The sequence below is a fragment of the Protopterus annectens genome, chromosome 12.part0, assembly GCF_019279795.1.
Source record: "Protopterus annectens isolate FY-2018-M chromosome 12.part0, PAN1.0, whole genome shotgun sequence".
NCBI classification, from domain to species: Eukaryota; Metazoa; Chordata; order Ceratodontiformes; family Protopteridae; genus Protopterus; species Protopterus annectens.
Window position 1 is genome coordinate 597,321,316 of NC_056746.1, and position 21,333 is coordinate 597,342,648.

The window sequence follows — 21,333 nt, forward strand, 5'->3', positions numbered from 1 at the left end:
ATGGCATTTATGGCAGGGATGTAGCACAGGTATCATCACATGCACAGGGTGTGATGTGGGAGTGCCAAAGGCCTAGACTATGCCAAACAGTTGACAGCATGTGTGTGAGTCACAAAGGGTTGCTAGTTAGATGGGCCATGGAGAGGTGCCGTGTGTCTGTTGGTAACCTGCATGTGACAGTGATGTTTGAATGTGTGCATGTACACAATCAAGCCCAGTGCTAGCCCTACATGGGTGTATGTTGGACTGCTGTGAACCATACATGGCAGAGTGGACAGTTCACTCTCTCTGTCCATGAACACGGGAACTGGCTCTGTCAGGAGTGGCATTGGCATCATCGTATCCAAGGTCAGATGTGGTGCTAGTAGCTGATGGTGACTGCTGTCTGCTGGGCCTGTGTCCCCAATGGAACCCCCAGGTCCACATGCCCATGGCCTGCCACATCATTGTGCAGACAACATATTTCCTTCTGTAGCACTGGAGGAACTGCCACTACAGGAACATGAGTGTGTATGGCCACGTGGACTCTCAGCAGATGGTGTTGCTGACCTACATCCATGTTTCTGATGCCCTACTCCAACCAGATGTTCCAGCACAGACAATGTGCAGTCAAAGACATACACAGTCTCAGCCCACTGCCTGTCCATTGCATCAGTGAAATGATCCATGATGTCACCAATGTGGAGGAGGCAGTCATGGATGTCAGACCATGCTACATCCATAACCCTGAGCATCTATTTGATGTTGCTTTCAGAATGTGCTTGTGCCTCCATGATGGCCCAAAACGTGCAGCAAGTGACCTGTGATGCTACACCTGTGACAGGAGGTGGATGGGCAGCAGTCCTACATTGAGCACCCCTGTCAATCTGCCTGTGTGGGACCTCACCAGATCTCTGGCTATGGCCAGTGTCTGCATTCATGGATGCCATAGTTGTCACACTGTCCTGTTCAATTTCGACACCCTCTGACTGTCAAATATCTGTATCCTCTGGGGACTGGGTATGTTTGAGCATACTGACTGTGTGCAGAGACAATGGGGCAGAAGAGGAATGTGAACCTCTGGGGCAGATTCAGCCCCTGACAACCCCACCCATGCCTCACTATGGCCACTATCATCATCAGAGTCCAATGAGACGCTGACATCAGGTTGTGAGGGGGACAGACTCCAACCCTCACATTCATCTGTGAGAAGCAAGACAAAAGCAGTATATTACTACTTGCACTATTATGCATGATAATCCACAGACTCATAAGGATAAGGATCCACAACTGTATTACACATCCCACATATTCTCATCGCTGATGCCACACACAACAGACAAACTCACAACAACATACACAGACAAGACAGGCCCTTTATAATGTGCATTTCAGTTACATCCAGTTAACATTGCCAGTACAATATACCTGTAAGGTCTGCAATATGACAGTGTATGTGGTAGAACTACACATTAAACCCAGTACACCTATGTTGAGAATGATATGCCAGTAGTAGTATCACTGACTCAGGTATGTACCATCTCCCTGTTGTGTTTGAACAGGTATCTTGGAGTAATTTCCTCATGTATAGCAGGCTGAGTAGTTGTAGATAACTATTAGTGCAACCATGTTAACATTTGTACAAATACACACCTGTGATTACCCAGTCTATGTGCTGTAGTTAACTGTTCCAGAATGTAACGTACATATATTCTATTCTTGCTAAGCACAACAGTTGTGCCTAGGGCAATATGGCAGCCCTTAACTTTCTTAGGGTATATATCATCCATAAAAAAACAGTATCACACATACCAGGTACAGGACCATGGACTCTGGCCACACCTGATAGACCTATGAAAAATTGAGGGTGAGGTATTGTCAGCAATTCTAAATGTTGCAGTGTTACAAGGTAATATGTGTGTATATCCACATGTACAGTAGGTTATGTGATACTGTGTATGTGTGCACAAATGTGCATTAAACCCAAACCCCACAGTGCAGATAGACCTGACACCCAGGTACAGGTATGCAGACCCTGTCACAATGACTGATACAGTATTACACTGGTGAACACAGTAAGCTTACCTGGATGCTCCTCTGATGTGGATGCTGTGGCACCCACCTCCAGGATATATGACGTGATATATATCTGGCAGCTGGTGGTTGATCCTAGGTTCACCAGAAATTCCTATGTGGCAGAGAGTGGTTGTTCTGTTGCAGGCCCTCCACCTGTGGCAGCAGAATCCCTGGCCACAGCAGCTGCCCTTTGATGTGCAGCACTGACCATGTCTGTGGGCGGGTGTTAAACTTGCTTGTAGGTCTTGTCCTGTTGGCCGATCCGATTAACTGCCCTGACAAGGTCACCCCGCAGTGCTGCACACTGGTCATGATTGTGACCACCTCTAGAAAGCAGGATGTGATGGTGCAGTCTGAGGTAATCCACTATAATATCATTCTTTGCAGTTGTGAATAGTGGATATCTCCTGTGATACATCGATCCTGAAAGACAACAAGAAGGGAACACATTACAGGACCAGATACATGGATGTCCACTATGTAAAGACCCTGCACAACCAAAATGGGCTGCACTATCCACTGCTCCCTCACACATCATACCCCACAGTCTAGCAACACACCACATTTGTGGCTATCACCAAGGTAGTAGCAATACTGAGTATGTCCCTGTGTGCTGTTACAGAATTGTCTGTATGTCTCTAAACCCATCACTGCAGTCTACTGTGGTGTGTCCCATATGGGCAAATTCCCAATAATATGTCATACAGCCACTGTTGGACAAATAGCTGTGTGCTATTACAACAACTATATGAGGGCAGTCCAGCAACACCAGTGTGCCACAATGACAGAAAGCAATGCAAACCTGCTGTAGTATATGTTCTCTGTAGGCATCATACCTCTTAACTATACAGATGTTTGCAGAATATCAACATGTTTGCCTCATAGATGTGGTCTTTTTGGCACAAACATGTGGATGTCTGGCAAATGGTTGGCCAATCATTGACAGTTGCTGTCAGAATAAATATAAAATCTGACTGTGACACGCAAGATCCCTCAGAAAACACTTATGCTACAGTAATATCTGTTAGTCTATTCACATTCTTAATTTGTATAGCCAATATGTATACTCTGTCACTGAGTTTGGGTCTGTGTCCCACCATTAATTATGGCTTTGACCTGATTTCCTGCTGAAGGAAGTTGACAGGTATGTTAGACATAGCTCTCAACCAGTGAGGGATGAATGTCAATGAAACAGGGACATAGCCAGAGTACATCAGCAACAGTCAGGGACACTTTTACAATGTTAAAACAAGTTATGTTTGATACTGACAGACTGAGAAGAGGTGAATTACAGTACATCGTTTGATGTTACAGGAGTATACACCCTTACTTAGTGTCACTATGTCTGACATGTAATCCACTAGCTTTCTTAAAACAGCCGACCATTGTAGGATGGAGTGACGGGCAGAGCTGAGATGTGATTCGAAGCAGAGACAGTCGAGAGGCATGCCTGTAGCTGTTGGGTAGCAGAGTATCACTGACATGTCAATACCATAGATCTATTATAGACCTACTGTTGTAATCCCTATTCCCCATACCTCCATCCTCCCACCTGCATCCCATTATATGGGGACATCTATTACATACCTGGTAGAATGCACTAATCCTTTTTTTAAGTGTTCCTCTGCAAATACCTTGCACATACATTGTTTGTGTGAGTGAAACAACATACAGACATGCCTTTTGTATGTAATGCTCATTAACAAGTAATTGCCTCTGCACCAATCTGTGGCTCAAATTTGCTATTTGCACCCACAACAGCTGACTTGCGCTATCATTAGCCAATGATATGGCACCACTGTGCAATTTATAAGGCCTTCATGTAGGCCTTGGCCCCTTTCTTAATTTTTAAGATGGACATTATTGAGGTGCGGAGACTACAGCATCTCAGAGGGTAGGTAAAAAGGGTTCCTTTTAGATGACCGAAGATGCATTTTGTCGAATGCGTCTTGGTCGAACTTGAAATGTCAAAAAGGCAAAATGATGAAGTGGCATATAAGTTAATTCTTTCCCTGGGAAAGAAGTCGCTTGGCCGCTTTCGTCACTTTGCCATTTTCGGCACTGTAGTGCAATCTCGGAGTTGGTATATTTAAGTATGGGGGGTGTGGGGCACAGCCTCCACTTTATGCAATGTTTTAATGTCTTTTTTTTGGGGGGGGGGGCCGCAGCGATTTTTTTTTCCCTGGGAAAAAAATTGCTGTTTTGTTTGTTCGATGTTTTGTGAATTCGAACTTTAGAGTTCAATATAAGAACGTTTGATCATTTGATCGTTCGTTGTTATAATATAGACCCGGTACAAATACTGTCCACTGTTGAGATTTATGAAGTATGTCCAGAATTTTGCCTGATATGTTTGGCCAGTGTCCCATGACATTGTGGTTCACTGTTAAACATTGTGGGTTGAGGTCAGTAAGGGGAGAGACATGTGAGTGTCACACGTCATACCCATCAGAATATGCATGCTAATGCAGTAGCTGCTATTCTATCAACTGACTATCTTTGTAGGAGCAAACTGCTAAACACGTCCCTATGTCTGGGCCTTTGCCCCCCCCCCCCCACACACACACACACATACAATGTATGTGCAAGGTATTTGTAGAGGGAAAAAAAATTGCCTGAATCTCCTTGTTTTCTGACTGTGCTTCTCAAACATTTTGGAAATATAGAGTATGTTTTAGTGCATTTATTAAAACTGTTTTTGCCTTAATATTGCTACAACTCAAGTGGTCTATGTTGCACTGCATCTGAATTGTTTTAGTGTTGTTTTAGCTGCTTTTTTGTATATATAGACTTTTCTGTATATGTAGACTATCTACTTATTCTACTGTATTACTGCCTCTTAAATTGTTTTTCAGTTGTGCACTTGCCTTGTTTCATTAAAAAAGTTTTAAATTGCTAATTTTGTAGAGTTTTAATTGCATTTACTGTTTAGGGCTATACATTCATGTGTGTTAGCATTTTCTGTGTTTATTTACTGTATTATTGTATTGTTAGCCTGTTTTAACAAAAAAATGCTATCTTGTTTGCTCGTTTCTCGCCTTTCCTAGCTAGTATAGTCCAGATCCCAGGCTTTGCTGGTTTCGGGACTTTATTTTCTGTGCTCAGAGCAATCCACACCTTGCTGTGGTAGAGGGAAATCCTACTGCTTACCAGTGGGAGTGGTGAGCATTGTACTGCCTATCTAACACTAGGGGAGTGTTTCCAGCTCTGAAATTGTAATTTTATTAGCCATTTTGGGCTGATTTCTATCCCTTTCAACTTTCTGCCTGAAAAACGCATGTGTTTGCATGTTTTTTTGCATTGTGCAGCACCACAGGGCTACGGTTAAACTATTCCAGGTGCCAGAAAGTCTGCTCTTTAAATTTTCCCTTACAACTAGCTGGTTTCTCAGTAGTAGCACTAAAATCTGAACCTCTGTGACTAGCACTTGCTCTAGAACCTGCTGGAATGCACTAGGAAGCCTTAAACTTATGCAAGCACTCAACTCTCCTTGTTAATAAGGAGAAATTAATCGTAGGCACTAAACATATCCAAATAACAGAAACACCAAAATGAGCAAAAATGGATAATGACATTTAATGCAAACAAACCCCCTGGTTTGAATAACAAAGTATCCTTGAAGCCGTTTTAAAAAGTTAAATGTTTGAAACATTAATATGCTGCTGTTGTATTATTTACTGCATGTTTTATTTAAGCATTACTGGGGGATAATAAATTAATACATATCTGTAGTTATATATTAGTGCATAGGTATTGTATCATATTTTAGAATACATATGGCTATTATACTAGCTTATTATCAATTTTAGCCATATTTTATCTTTTTATATTTTTATAGGATTAGGTATTTTTTATTTTTTATATTTCTTGTATTTTTTACACTTTTAGAGTTTATAGGTCTTATAAATTGATCCATGAATACACGTATACTTTTGAATATGCTTTTGTACATTTTGATTGCTTAGTGGAATGTTAGTCTTAATGCTTTTAGGTACTATGTCTTTAAAATTTCAAAAGTAGATTGTTAATTGAAGTGATTATAAATTTGGTAGATTGATTTTGAATGTTTTCTGATGAAGGGGTTGGTTCCCTGAAAGCGCTTACTACTGAATAAACTCTTTTGCTGTGGTACGGCTGGTGCTTCTGTTATTTTGATATTTTCATTTTTGTGCACTTGCCGTTTTAGTAGTTGAAGAGAATTTCTGGTTTCCATAGGCACTAAACAGCCTATAATTGCAACGTACCTTGCAAAGGTAAGGGAAAACAGCACTTGTACTTTACCAAAAAAGCACCTAAACAGGCATGTCCAAGGGTAAGCTTCTGGTGATTTTTCCTGTCAACCTGGTGAATCTGGGCATACTGGGGCAATGCAGCACCTGCTTCATGTACACAGACAACCCTCTCCTCCTACCACCCAACAGTACAACCTGCAAGAGATGCACTTACATAGCCAAACTGGAAGCAAAGCTCTCTCCAGCCAAGATTGTGGTAGACAGTCAAGAAGAGAAGGTTAACACCTGCACTACACCTCAAGCAACACATAGCCCTTCAAAACTCACACCATCAACACCGACACATAGCAACACTAAACCCACATATGAGGAAGCCCTTAACATTAACCTGCCCAAGCAACAAGGACTTCCAAAGCTGAAATGCAAACACCAGTCACAACCAAAGTGACCCATAGCTCACAACACCAGTGTGCCACCCAACAATAGCCCCTAAGGCAAGACAACTTATCCAACACTTTAGTCATAGATGACTCTATAGTCAGGCACACTGATGTTCCTCTCACCAGGCTGAACAAGGAGAAAATTACAGTCAGCTGCCTGTTGGGTGCCAGGATCTGCAACATAATGCACGCACTCAAGTCAATCCACAACAAGTACAAATACAACTCTGTCATTGTCCATGTTGGAGTGAATGACGTGAGACATACCTCCCTGGACTACATGAAAAGAGACATAGAAGAGCTCTCGGATCATGTGGCCTAGGCAGGTATGACCCTAGCCCCGAGTAGCATTGTGCCTTCACCCAGAATGATATCACAGTATAAGGACAGAATGACTGACTTCAACAATTGGCTAAGCTTCTGGGGTCATTCAAATGGGATCCAGTATCTGTTTGCCTGGGATGACAAGATTGACAAACCACGATGCTTTGCCAGAGATGGTCTGCACCTGTCGCCCCTGGGATTCAGGTCACTGGCTAAAGCTCTTACCACCCCTATAGTGCCTTTTTTAGGCAAGGTTCAAAGGACAAAACCACCACCATAACAGATACAAGCATGCAAAATCTGAAGGTAATGCTACTCAATGCTAGAAGTCTAAACCTCAAAATGCACTCTCTCGAAGCACTCCTAAAAATGGAGAACATCAATATCTGTGCAATAACTGAAACCTGGTTCAAGGCTCTAGAGATCACCCCTGCAATACCAGGCTACAGCTCTTACCACACTTTTCAGCCACCAAACCAAGACCGAAACACTAAAGGTGGAGGAGTGTCCATATTCACCAAGGATATTCACACCTCCAGGCTAATTGCCCAACACAATGCATCTGAAATTCTCAATTTGCAACTAACACTAGGTAAGACTGAAATCCAAACTGTAGCTTGCTACAGATCCCCCACCATGCCCCAAGATTCTCACTACACCTTTCTAAACATACTGGAAAATATTAAGATACAACCAAACACCCCAATACTACGTGATTTCAACTACCCTGCTATTAAATGGAAAAACTACTTGGGTACCAACACCTTTTCCCAGTGGTTCTTGGAATTCATAAATTCCAATGCCATGTATCAACTAATCCATTGTCCCAACAGAGGCTTCATTATCCTAGACCTGGTGATTACCAACATGGGAGATAGATGCTCCACACCAGTGGTCACCCCCTCATTGGTCAGGTCTGACCATAAGCTATTCACCCTTGACATCCACAACCCATCCCCACCCCCCCAGTAAGGAAACCTCTGTAAAAAACTTCTGCAAAGCCAACTTCATGCTACTCAAGTCAGAAGTTGGGAGGATGGCTGAATGGTTAAGGTGTTTGCCCCACAAACACAAGGTGCAGGGTTTGAGTCTCACAAGGGATAATTGGCTAGGCTTAAAATGGCTCACAAGGGCAGTTAGCTTAGTACTAATCTATGAACCTATGAAGTGACAAACTTCATGACACCCATGCAGACGAGAGCTGAAAGTTTGACTGCTGAATCCTACACTAAGGCACTGTACGAGTACATCCACTCGTGCATGAATCATGCCATCCCAAATAGAACCAAGACTCTCTCCTCCAAACAAAGGAAGCCAATCTGGTGGTCCTCTTCCATAAACTATACAACAGAAGGAAGAAACTGTTGCAGAAAAGAGGAAAATCCCAGTATGCAAAAAAAACTCCCTTACCAGTCTCAGTAAGAAACTGAGATTCCTCATAAAATCCTCCAAAGCTAGTTATGAAAATAAAATTGCCAAAGATTCCAAAGACAGCCACAAGGCATTCTATAGTTATGTCAAGAATCTTAATGGCAATGCTCAGAACTGCTCTGGGCTACAACAGAATAGCATTAAATATACTGATCCCAAGGATAGTGCCAATATCCTGGCACATTGATTTAGTGCCAACTTCACCCCTCTCTCACCCCTAAAGGGCCCATCTCAGTACCAAATGATTGCGAAATTTCAGTAATCATGGCCACACAGATAGAAACCGCACTCCCCAAAGCTAAGAATACAGCATCCATGGGAAGAAATGACATCAGGGCTGTGTACTACATGAACTACAAAATGAACTGGCACCTCACTGAAATGCCATGTTTAATCATAGCCTCACCTCAGGCTTCCTGCCCACTGAGTGGTGCACAGCTACAGTTATCCCACTCCACAAGGGGTGATCCACCTTGGATCCTGGGAACTATCATCCCATCAGTCTGACGAGCCTGATCTGCAAGGGCATGGAACGCATTATCATGGAACTTATAAACAAAGACATTGGCAACCTTCAAACACTGGACCCCACCCAATTTGGGTTTGTGAAGGGCCGAGCTTGTCTCCTGAACCTGATTAACTTCTTTGAATCAGTCTCCAGAGCTGTGGACGAGGGTAAGGCAGTCCACACAGCCTTTCTGGACCTTGCCAAGGCCTTCGACACCATCCCCCACTCTGAAATCATAGATAAACTTACTAAGCCGGGCTTACCTGACAGAACCCAGACTGTAAAAGTAGCCGACTCCAATTCCAGCTCCAGACAAGTGACAAGTGGAGTACCTCAGGGTTCTGTCCTGGGACTGCTCTTGTTTGGCGTCTACTTCTCTGAAGTACAGGCCAACACTAAGGGACTCTGGCTAACAAAGTTTGCAGATGACTGCAAACTGGGAGCCATTATTGAATCCCCAAATGATGTGGATATTCTACAAAAGGACCTTGCAGAAAGAGATGCTTGGTGCCAGAGCCATGGGCTCAAGCTTAATGCCAAGAAATATATAGTTATCCCCTTTGGGAAAAACCATGTACCCATGAATTACCACATAGGTGGCAGTACAATAAACACCGAAAGTGGAATGAGAGACTTAGGGACACAGGTGGACAGTAGTCTCACCTTCAATAACCACATTGCCACAACAGTCAAGAAATCCTTCTATGTGGCACACCTCATCACTAAGGGCTTTTCATCAAGAAAAAAGGAGGTCATTGTCCCACTGTACTCATCTCTCATTAGACCCATTACAGAGTACAATGCCCCATTTGGTATGTACCTCACAAGACCTCTGCAGCAGCTGGAAAAGCCACAGTCATACCTCACTAAAAGAATCACAGGCCTAAAGCAGATGGCCTATGATGACTGTCTTAAAAACTCCAGCTATACTCTGTGGCATATTGTCTACTCAGAGGTGATCTCTGCTTAACATACAAGGCCATGTCAAGCCCTGAGCTGTTGGACATGCTCTACCTAAAGAAATCCCAATCCCTCAGAGCCACACGCTCCAGGGATCTAAACCTTGCCATCACAATGAAAAAAAAACATGCTGGAGGGATAGGTTCCTGACCCAGAGACTCCCCATACTCTGGAATAGACTGCCCAAACATGTTAAGCAAAGCACCTCCTTGGCCCTCTTCAAAAGGAACTTTGATGATTGGATGGGAGATAGGAAATTCACCCCGGGGATCACATCAGTCGCCATACTAGACAGGGGTCCAGGGAAGTAAATATTGTGGGAAGAAATATCCAGGGAATTGTTATGGCTAGGCTTGTATAGGCCCTAGAGCTGACAGCTTAGTACCAGCCTATGAACCTTTATGTATTGTTTTGTCTGTATCCCTTGTTCTAGGGGTTGAGATATGGTAGGTCTGTAACAGCTAGCTTAACATACAGCTGCATATGCTTCAGGCTGCAGCTGTTGCTGCACATTAAGACTGAAAGGTTGGACTGTGAACACTTTGGAGGACAGCAAGCTGTACATGTAACTGTGGCAGCAGTGGCAGCCCTGTCATTACTGCAGAGCCAGGGTGGTATCCTTTACATCCAATCAGGGAAGGTGTACCTGATATGCAACAGTGCCAATAACAGAGTAGTAGGCAACATATAGTTAGGCTATACGGATATGTGCAGTGTATGTCCTACCTGCAGGTGTTTGACTTGCAAAAATGGGTAGCAGATAATTCAGTAGCAGTAATCTGTGTTGTTTAAAACTGAATGATTCAGCTATTACATGTTGTCTTCACAACAATGTAATTAAAGGGCAACACACTGTATTCGAACCTAGGACTGTGTGTGGCAAAATGCCCTGTATGCAATACATATAACTGACTGAGCTACTGAGTCAGTTCTGCAGTAGCTGTATTTGCAAGATATATGAGCATACGGTTCCCCTTCAGAAGGTCGAATGGCTGAAATCTCGAAATGCATATGGCCGAAGCCATATGCTCGAATTTCAGAAACTCGACCTTCTGAAAGGGAAATAAAAAAAAAACCCACAAAACAATGTTTCTGCAGGGTGGCAAGCCCCCCCTGCACCCGCCATGTGGGGAACTGCGCCCCCCGCTACTTATTTATTCCAACTCTGAGATCGTGCTACAGTGCAGAAAAGGAAATCTCCTATTCTGCGCTGTATGCCGATCCCCATTCAGAAGGTCGAGCTTCTGAAATTTCGGGCATATGGTCTCGACCATATGCATTTTGAGATTTCAGCCATTCGACCTTCTGAGTGGGAATTGTGTATACATACAGGCTGTGACACATATTGGTTTCATCCATCAGTATGTGCATGGCTTTCAAAGGCATTTTTTCTGCAGCAGGGTCCCAGTTGAAATATTCATTTTGCCATTGATGCCTTAGCAGGTGGTTTTAAAGATGCTGCTGATGAAAGGAAACATTTACCTGCTATCACAGTCCTCATAAACTTCCATTATCAGTTATTTGTCTGTCTACTTGTGTATTTTTTCATGGCAGTCCCAGGTACACTCCCATATTTCCCGTTAGTCTTAATTTCAATCTGTCAGTGGCAATCAGTATGTTTTGCTGGAAACAGCTGCTTTAAGATCTATGTGGTGTAGTGGATTAATGCAGTAGGCTTTAGTTGACAGGGGCCAGAGTTCAAAATGTAGCAAAGATGATTATTTTGTACATGTGATGTCATTTGTGGTTCTTCTTCTCTTCTGCTGTATTGGGATGGCCAAAGTGCTTCCTGGTTGGCTGGAATTCATATTTGTTGGTAAATCCTTTTGGCTGCTACCACCCTTTGAACAAATATGAGTCAACAAGGCAATGAGATGAGAATGTTGCCCTACCATATTCTGGAGCTGTTCATTCATATTATTATCCACAACTTCCCCAATTGAGAGGATTATTGTGACCTCAATATCCTCTATTTATCTTCAATTAAAAAACACAAAAACAAGAGGAGGAATAAGGTGCCTTCAAAAAAGACTATTAAGCAAATACAAAAACAGCACCAAAGAGATCCAAATGAAAATTCAATGACTGCATGGTCAGCCAACACATTTTATTCAAATATTAGTGCTTAACATTATCACCTTGGTTTCATCCACAATAGCAGGACTGCATCAAATAACAAATAAAACATCCATTCATCATATTTTATACCCCTCTTACATCATTAAAACTTTAAAAACCTCTTTATTAGATAAGTAACCACAAATTTATCATTTAAAAAGACAATACTTCTCAGTAATTTCTGAGTTTCCCCTCGTATATCTCATTATAAAACATATCCAAACTAACAACCAGTCCTAAACCTATCCTGTATGCTTAAAACTAAGTATTAAATTAATAAAAGCTACTTTCAAAAATGATTCTATTTAGGACCAATAGGGTATAACTATTATAATTAAACCAGTATTGAAAATCTAGTGGCTAAACAATAAAAAATGTAATAAAATATAATACCTAATATAGTATAACCCAAGTTAAAAAAAACAGTACTGGGTTGTAAAAATATCTTCTATATGTTAAAATCCTTAAAACATTTTACAGACTTTTAAAAAAGATTAAATACTTATCTATGATTTAAAAGTTATTAGAGCTTAGCTGACTTTAGTTTCAACACTGGAGCTAGAGAAATATTCCCATTCAACCCTGGGAACCTGTTTGCCTCCAAAACCAACAGGGTCCACCTCAAGGTCTTGTTCTTCCATTTCTAAAATGAAAAAAAAACTTTAATTTGCTGAGCAACAAGTTCAATTATGTTTATATAGAGCATTTTAACATTTTTATTTTGAATTTCATTTAAATGCTCATAAACCATTCTCTTTAACTTCCTTATAGTCTTTCCTCTATAAAATGCTCAACCTGTACTATTTCATTTCGCATAGGTGTTAGCCTCAAAGCCTAAATCACCATATCCATAGCCTGTATAAATATTGAATCCCCATTCAACATACAGGAGCACTGTTAACTGGCCCCAGATTTAAAGGTGCCATTTCTCATTCTCCCTTTTTCTTTAGGCCTATTTCCCAATAGTTCATTAATATTCCTCCCTTTTTTATAAACAAAATTCAAAGGTTTCTTAAGTAAGTCCTGTAGATCAGAGTAACAAGCAAATCTATTACAGTTGTCCAATGCAATTTCCCTGATAACATCCGTCTCTTGGTTAAAAATCATGTTCTTTTCATACTTTCTTCTTTTCCCCCAAAATGGTTATCCTGCAGCCTATCATCCATTATGGTCTCCTGTTCAATACCCAGAATTGCACCATATTTTCCATCCTTCCCTTTCTTAACTTCATTCATAACCTCTTCAGTCAGTTCCAGAAGGTATTTCCTTTCTAAAAACATCTCCTTCAGTCTAGTACATTCCACCAAAAAATCCTGTTCTGTAGATGTCATGCTAAATCCACAAATAAATTGCCTTTTTAAAATACTTATTTTCTGCCTAAAAGGGTGTTCAGTTGTTAAATATAAATAGGAATTAGCAACTGTTTCCTTCCTAAATATAGTGGATCTAAATTTCCTCTCTCAAATTCACCTTTTGAATAGTGACATCTAGGTAATTAATTTATCCTTAGTAATACAATTTGTAAATGTAAGGAATTCAGTAGTGTTGTTTATGTATTCCAATAATTCTATCAATCCAGACTCCAACTCTATCCAAAAACTGCAAATATCATCCAGATATCACCTATAAAAATTCTATAGTTTGACATACCAGGAATTATATAAATACTTTTCGTCCCATACCAACAGCACTATATTTGCATAAGTAGAGGCACAGCATGCTCCCACTTCTATTCCTCTTGTTTGTTTAAAGAATTCCCCCTCAAAATATATAAATTATTACCCAGCATCATATCCATCAAGTCCATACATAACTGGAAACCATCATTAGTAAATTGCCTCCTTGTTAGGAATGCTTCCTCAAACCATTCTAATCCAATTTTGTGGGGAATCACCATGAAAAGATCCTGTATGTCCACAGTCACAAAAATTAACTAATCAAAAAAAATTCTTAATACTTCATAGAAAATCCCATAAATCTTTCAAAATTCATTTTTGATATATATATATATATATATATATATATATATATATATATATATATATATATATATATTCATTTAGAGTCTAAAAACTTTGCTAAAGGGTAAGTTTTAGAACCATTGGCTGGCACAATTGGCTTTACAGGAGGATCATTCATATTTTGGTGGATTTACAGGAACCCAAAAAGTAATGGAACCCTTGACTGATCCATCCATATAGATGGAAAAGTCCCTTGGTCTATCATTCCTTCATCTAACAATTCCTTTAAAGTGAAGTCTATTTTCCTATAAGCTATATTTATCTCATTTTTAGACACTCTAGAGTATTCAGTTGTATCATTTAACAGGTCCAACATCTTGGCAGAATGCAATATACTATCCATTATCACAATCCCCCCAATCTGGTTTCATGATTTTTATATATTTATTCTTCCAAAGTTCCTCCATCAAATTATTTTCATCTTTGGGGAGATTAGAATGTACCCTATTATTTTTTTAATGCATCAATTCCATTTCAACTTGAACCTCAAAGTCCTTCAACTGAGGATGTAAGGGGGAATTTATGGTACCTTTCCTCCTTAACTCATCCTTCTGTCCAAAAGGAGCACTATTCTTAGAAAACAAAAGTTCTATTTTTTTTCTTTCTCAGAAAAAGTTTAAGATAAGTTAGTACATTACTTATTTCACTTATGTAACTAGGAATACATTTCAAACCCTTACTATATAAATTAAAAAAATGTTTTATTAATGTCTAAATTACTAATATTAAAAATGTTACATTTCTTATAAGTATGCTTGTTACCTTCCACTATAATCTCAACATTTTGAACTGTGTCATCCCCTCCTCTTCTATACTTTCACCTCTTAATATCTTCCCCTGTTTCTGGCTCCCCCCCTTGTGTTGATATTAATAAGTATGTGTTTTTTGTTTTATCCTCTCTGGTCTTTTCAGAGAAGGGAATTCTAAAGGATAATTTGAATGTTACAAATGTGATTATCCTCATGGTGTCCATTCACCCACCAATCTGTATTCATCTCCTCTTTATACACTCCCATCCTTTCAAACTGGGTATTCCTATCATCCTAAAAACAGTCATAGGTTTATGATAGATACAGTTCTCCCTGTAATCCAGTAGGTCCCTACCCAATTTTCTGCATTTTCTTTTATATATTACTCTACCTTTTTCATCTACTTTCTTTGCAATGTTAAAATATTTCAGTTTTCCTTCTTCTATTGTGAACATTAGATCAGTGACTATTATGTTGTTTAACTTATCATTCTCTCTATGTAGTAATTCAATTTCACACTCGTTCTCTCTAATAATTGTTGTCATTATCTTAAAACCACAATTATCAAAAATTCAAATCAAACCATTATGAAATTCACTTCCTTCACATATATTATTTTGGTGTTTGTAGACTTGTAAGTCCTTAGGAACAATTCCCCTCTTTATACCTTCTTTCAGATAAGTGTTATCGATTCCCAGGGTTTTGTATTTCAAAATCTAATCAATCAACTTATTTACACTAGTGTTGTATGAATCCAGTTCAGTATCAATGTACTTTGGTTCATTATTATAATCACTAAAATTAGAAAAGGAGCATTTATTTGTTATGCATGCTCCTATTATAACTCCCGGTTCCAAAATAATACATTCTGTTTGCACTTTAAGGTTAACACTATTAGGGTTAGCAAACATCATATTAAAGTCACCTTTGTTTTGATAAATTATCCTTTGTTCTTTACTTCCCATTATCTTCTTGCCCCCTCTTCCTTCACCACCTAAGCCACCAGTTCTCATGGATAATATCCTCTCGGTAAGTGTCCCATTTCCATAAATGTGTGATAATTTGCATCTCCCTCCATAGCTGGCAGATGTAATTTCTGGTGCTCCTTTCTTCTGCTATATTGGTATGGCCAAAGTTCTGGTTGGCTAGTAATAAAGTGTATTCAGAAGCATTTAGAGAATTTATACTTACTGTTAAATCCTTTTGGCTGCTACCACCCTTCAAACAAACTTGAGCCAACAAGGCAGCTAGTTGTGAAAGTTGCCCTACCATATTCTGGAGCTGTTCTTTCATATTATTATCCACAACCTACCCAACTGACAGGATCCTCATGACCTCAATGTCCTCCATTTATCTTCACTTAAATACACAAAAACAAGAGGAGGAATAAGGTGCCTTCAAAAAAACACCACTAAGCAAATTCTAAAGCAGCACCAAAAAGGGCAAATAAAAATTCAATGATTGGGTGGTCAGCCAACACAGTTTATTCAAATATTAATGCTTAACAGTATCGCTGCATTTTCAACCAATAGCAGGGCTGCATCAGATAAATAAAACACATATTCATCCCCTATTTATACTCCTCTTAAATTATTAAAACTTTAAAACCATGTTTATTAAATAATTAACAACAATCATTCAATTTATGATTTTAAAAGAAAATACTTCGGTCATTCCTGAGTCCCCCTTGTATATCTCATTACAAAACATATATCAAAATTAATGATCATTCCAAAACCTATCCTAATTGCTTAAAACTAAGTATTAAATTAATAAAAGCTACTTTCAAAAATTATTCTGTTTAGGATCAGTGGAGCACAACTATTATATTTAAGCAAATATTGCCATCTACTGGCTAATCAATAAAATAATGTAACAACATATAATACATAATATAACCGAAGTTAAAAAAACAATACCATGTTCTAAAAAAGGTCTTTTATATGTTAAAATCCTTAAAACATTTTACAAATTAAAAAAAATCACAAATACTTATCTGCGTTTTAATAGGTGTTAGAGCTTAGCAGCCCTTCGTTTCATAACTGGAGTTAAAGAAATATGTTCACTCAACCCTAGGATTCTGTTTGCCTCCAAAATCAATTGCCAAAAAAACTCTCTCTTTTCTATTTTAGTTTTCCAGGGTCCACCTCTAGGGTCTTGTTTTACCATTTCTAAAATAAATGAAAAAAAAATTATAATTTGCTGAGCAACAAATTAAATGATGTTTACATAGAGTATTTTAACATCTTTATTTTGAATTTCATTTAAATGCTCATAAACCCTTCTCTTCAACTTCCTTATAGTCTTTCCTATAGAACATTCCACACATTTTCTACATATAGCAGCATATACTAACCCTGTACTATTACAATTTGAGTAGGTGTTAGCCTCAATTACCATATCCCTAGCCTGTAAAAATATGGATTCCCCTTTCAACAGATAGGTATATTGGGAACAGGCCCCAAATTTAAAGTTAGCATTTCTCCTTCTCCCTTTTTGTTTAGGCATATTTTCCAATAGATCCTTCACATTCCTCCCTCTTTTAGAAACAAAATTCAAAGTTTTCTTAAGTAAGTCCTACAGATCAGAGTAGCAAGCAAATCTATTCCAGTTGTCGAATGCAATTTCCCTAATAACATCCATCTCTTTGTTAAAACTCATATTGTACGTTCTTTTCATGTTTTCTTCTTTTTCCCCAAACTGGTTATCCTGCAGCCAATCTTCCATTGTTGTCTCCTGTTCACTACCCAAAATTGGACCATATTATCCATCCCTCCCTTTCTTAACTTCATTCATTACCTATTCAGTCAGTTCCAGAAGGTATTTCCTTTCTAAAAACATCTCCTTCAGTCTAATACAGTCCACCAATGAATCCTGTTCTGTAGATGTCATGCTAAACCCACACATAAATTGTCCTTTTAAAATACTTCTTTTCTGCCTGAAAGGGTGTGCAAATATAAATAGGAATTAAAAAATGTTTTTTCCTAAATATAGTGGGCCTAAATTTCCTCTCCTTATTCACCTCTTGAATAATGACATCTAGGTAATTCATTTTATCCTTAGTAATACAATTTGCACATTTAAGGAATTTGGTAGTGTTTATGTATTCCAAATATTCCATCAATTCGTACTCCAACCCTGTCCAAAAAAATACAAATAACATCCAGATATTGCCTATAAAAATTCCATAGTTTGACATATCAGGAATTAAATAAATACTTTTCTTCCCATATGGACAGCACTATATTTGCATACATAGAGGTACAACATGCTCCAATTACTACCTCTCTTGTTTGTTTAAAGAATTCCCCATCAAGATGTATAAAATTATTACCCAGCACCATATCCATCAAGTCCATACATAACTGAAAATCATCATTAGTAAATTGCCTCCTTGTTAGGAATGCTTCCTCAAATCATTCTAATCCAATTTTGTAGGGAATTCCTATGAAAAGATTCTGTATGTCCACAATCATAAAATTCAACTAATCCCTAAAGAATTAATGCTTAATACTTCATAAAAAATCCCATGAATCTTTCAAAATTCCTTTTTGATCCACCCATACTTTTTTTAATTTAGAGTCTAAAAACTTTGCCAAAGCGTAAGTTTTATAACCATTGACTGGCACAATTGGCCTCAAGGGAGGATAATTCATATTTTTGTGGATTTTCAGGAACCCAAAAAGTGATGGAACCTTTGGTTGCTCCATCCATATAGACTGAAAAGTTCCTTGGTCTGTCATTCCTTCATCTAACAATTCCTTTAAAGTGAAGTCTATTTTCCTATAATCTCTCTCATATTTAGACACTCTAAAGTATTTAGTTGTGTCATTTAACAGATCCAACATCTTGGCGGAATACAGTATACTATCCATTATCACAACCCCCCATCCATCTGGTTTCATGATTCTTATATATTCATTCTTCCAAAGTTCGTCAATCAAATTCCTTTCATCTTTGAGTAGGTTAAAATGTGCCCTGTTATTTTTTAATGCTTGCTTCATTTCCATTTCATCTTGAATGTCAAAGTCCTTCAACTGAGGATGTAAGGGGAATTTATGGTACTTTTCCTCTTTAACTGGTTGTTCTGTCCAAAAGGAACATTATTCTTAGAAAATGAAAGTTCATTTTTCTTTCTCAGAAAAAGTTGAAGATCAATTAGTACATTTCTTATTTCACTCCTGTAACTAGGAGTACATTTCAATCCCTTACTAAATAAATTAAACAAGTGTTTTATTAATATCTAAATTACAGAAATTAAAAATGTTAAATTTCTTATAAGTATGCTTGTTACCTTCTACCATAAGCCCAGTATTTTGAACTGTGTCATCCCATCCTAGTCTATACCGTCTCCTCTTATTATCTCCCCCTGTTTCTGGCTTCCCCTTGTGTTGATAGTAATAAGTAGTTGTTTTTTGTTTGAGCCTCTCTGATCTCTTCAGAGAAGGGAATTCTATAGAGTCATTTGGATTTTACACATTGTGATTACCCTTGCAGTGTCCATTCACCCTCCTTGTCTATATTCACCCTCTGCTCTTTATACACTCCTATCCTTTCAAACTGGGTATTCATATCATCCCTAAAAACAGCCATAGGCTTATGGTAACTGTGGTTCTCCCTGTACTCCACTAGGTCCCAACCCAATTTTCTGCATTTTCTTGTATATATTACTCTATCTTTTTCATCTACTTTCTTTGCAATGTTAAAATATGTCCGTTTTTCTTCTTCAGTTGTGAACATTAGATCAGTGACTATTATGTTCTTTAACTTATCAGTCTCTCTATGTAGTAATTCCATTTCACACTCGTTCTCTGTAATAATTGTTCTTATCTCAAAATCGCAATTATCAAAAATTCTAAACAAACCGTTATGAAATTCAGTTCCTTTGCATACATTATTTTGGTATTTGTACACTCGCAAGCCCTAAGGAACAATTCCCCTCTTAATACATTCTTTCAGCTAAGTGTTATCGATTCCCAGGGTTTTGTATTTCAAAATGTAATTATGCAACTTATTTACACTAGTGTTGTAGGAATCCAGATCAGTAACAACACACTTTTACTGATAAGTTTAGAAACCTAGGAGGAAACTCCCAGATATGCTCAGAATTAGTTCAAAATGATGTGAAGATTACTGAACCTACACACATTGCCAACATACTGGCTGACAGGTTCAGTGCAAACTTCTCCACCCCCTCCCCCCCAAAAGGAGAGATATCTATACCAGAGGATTGTAGCCCCCCAAACATCTCCAACGCCCAGGTGAGAACTGCTGTCTCCAAGGCAAAAAACACAGCATCCATGGGACCGGATGGTATCCCCGGCTGTGTGCTCCATGAACTCAATGAGGAATTAAACCCGCATTTAGGACAGCTGTTTAATCTTAGCCTCACCTCAGGATACGTACCCAAGGAGTGGCGCACGGTGACTGTGGTCCCACTTCACAAGGGCGGTGCCTCCACCGAGCCTGGAAATTACCGTCCCATTAGCTTGACAAGCCTTATCTGCAAAGCCATGGAGAGGATCATAATGGAACTCATAAATAAAGACATAGGGAACTTGCAGACTTTGGATCCAACCCAGTTTGGCTTTGTCAAAGGCAGATCATGCCTTTTAAACTTGGTTGACTTTTTCGAGACAGTCACCAAGGCCATTGATGAGGGAAAGGCAGTCCATACAGCCTACCTCGACCTGGAAAAGGCCTTCGACACAATACCCCACTCGGGTATCATCGAAAAACTCATCAGCTTGAATGTAAACCCATACATCACAAGATGGGTTGCAAACTGGCTAAGTGACAGAACCCACAGGGTCAGGGTTGCTGGAGCCATGTCAGACTCGAAGCCTATCACAAGTGGTGTCCCACAGGGCTCAGTCCTGGGTCCACTCTTGTTCAGCATCTACTTTTCTGAAGTACAAGCAAACACAGGAGGGTTATGGCTGACAAAGTTTGCAGATGACTGCAAACTGGGCGCCATAGTCGAAAACACATCTGACACAGATATCCTTCAGAAGGGCCTCACAGAAATGGATAACTGGTGCCAGAGCCATGGCCTAAAGTTAAACGCCAAGAAATGCATAGTCATACCCTTCGGGAAAAACAAGGTTACCCCTAGCTACCATATAGGTGGCAATCCACTGAGCACAGAAGAAGTCATCAGGGATCTGGGGACCCAGGTTGACAGTAGCCTTTCGTTTGACACTCATGTTGCTAAAGTAGTTAGGAAAACCTTCTACATTGCCCACCTGATCATGAAGGGATTTACATCTAGATCAAGGGAGGTCATCGTCCCCCTGTACTCATCACTCATTAGACCTATGATTGAGTACAATGCCCCATTTGGAATGTATCTGACCCGACACCTGCAGCAGCTGGAAAGGCCCCAAAAGTTCCTCACCAAAAGGATAAAGGGTCTCAAAAATATGTCTTATGCTGCCCGACTGAAAGAACTCCAGCTCTATTCAGTCTCATACCGCTTGCTCAGAGGTGACCTGT